The sequence below is a fragment of the Lottia gigantea genome (genome assembly GCF_000327385.1).
Source record: "Lottia gigantea unplaced genomic scaffold LOTGIsca_60, whole genome shotgun sequence".
Lineage (NCBI taxonomy): Eukaryota > Metazoa > Mollusca > Gastropoda > Lottiidae > Lottia > Lottia gigantea.
In genome coordinates this window covers 1,090,153-1,091,275 of record NW_008710050.1, presented here as the reverse complement: position 1 = coordinate 1,091,275, position 1,123 = coordinate 1,090,153, and positions in this window count along the sequence as shown.

Genomic DNA, 1,123 nt, shown 5'->3' with positions numbered 1-1,123 from the left:
TTCAATTCCACTTTGTTTTCAAACATTGTATCACAGTATGATCCTGCAGTCAAGATGAAAGTAGAAGTCAAAGAACAGAACTTCAAGCAATAGAAGGCGATGGGTAAAAAGAATATGGAATGGAACAAAAAAAGATGAGTTTTTAAGAAGGGAAGAAATGAAATGAAATGAATGGAGTTCTACGTCCTACTTTTCTGCACCATGTGGGATATTGAAGACAGGCAACGCCATGCAGGGTGAAATGAGGGAAATTTTGACAGGACAGCGGCATTAGCCTGCTCTTTTTCGATTTCCAACTGTCGAGGGATCTTTAACGTGCAAAGCCTGTAGCACACAGGGCCTCGGTATATTGTCCCATCCGAACGACTAGACGTTTTTTTCATGTCAGCCCTTTTACCCGCATCACTGACAGGGGGAAACCAGGTTGAAAAATCCAAAGGTATTATCTCGACCTTTGCCGGGATTGAACCCTGGACCTTCAGGTTAGTGAGCAAGCGTCTAACTCACTGAGCCACCGCGGCTTCCTCCGGTACTTCTGAAGACTATATACATATATAATGTTCAAGAAAAGATGAGATTGTAAGAAGGGAAGGAAGAAAGTCTAAGAGAAAGTAATGAAATAGCAAGAATTAAGGGAGAAGGCAGTTAATTCAATCGATCTAGAGTCTTGAAGGGTTAATGGAAAGAAACAGATTGAAAAGGTTAAGGTAAGGTCTAAGGCGGAAATGTTGCTATATGTAGAATCATAGAAACACTGTTATGAATTTACTGTTTTTTCTTGATATTTGTGGTGGTTTCGTTCACATGCGGGGATCTTTGTCTGGCACGGGATGCTAGTAGTTGTGGACGAAGCAGCGAGTATATGTGTGTTGGAGGTTTGAGTCTGTGGCTCACTGGGATTGGTGGGCGGTTTGAGCATGTTGTATGAGGTATGTGTTGTCTGATTGATTGTATTGTGGTGCTTCGTTGTCCCCCAGTGTTTGGTGTGTTTTTGTCTTTTGTCCGTTGTTGTTGTTTGTTTGTTTGTCGCTGGCCTTGGAAAGTTATGGATGTGGGCCTGTCGTTCTGTTCGTTCTATCGTTGTTGTTTTGGACTTGAAATTCCTGCGAGTGGATTGGGGCGT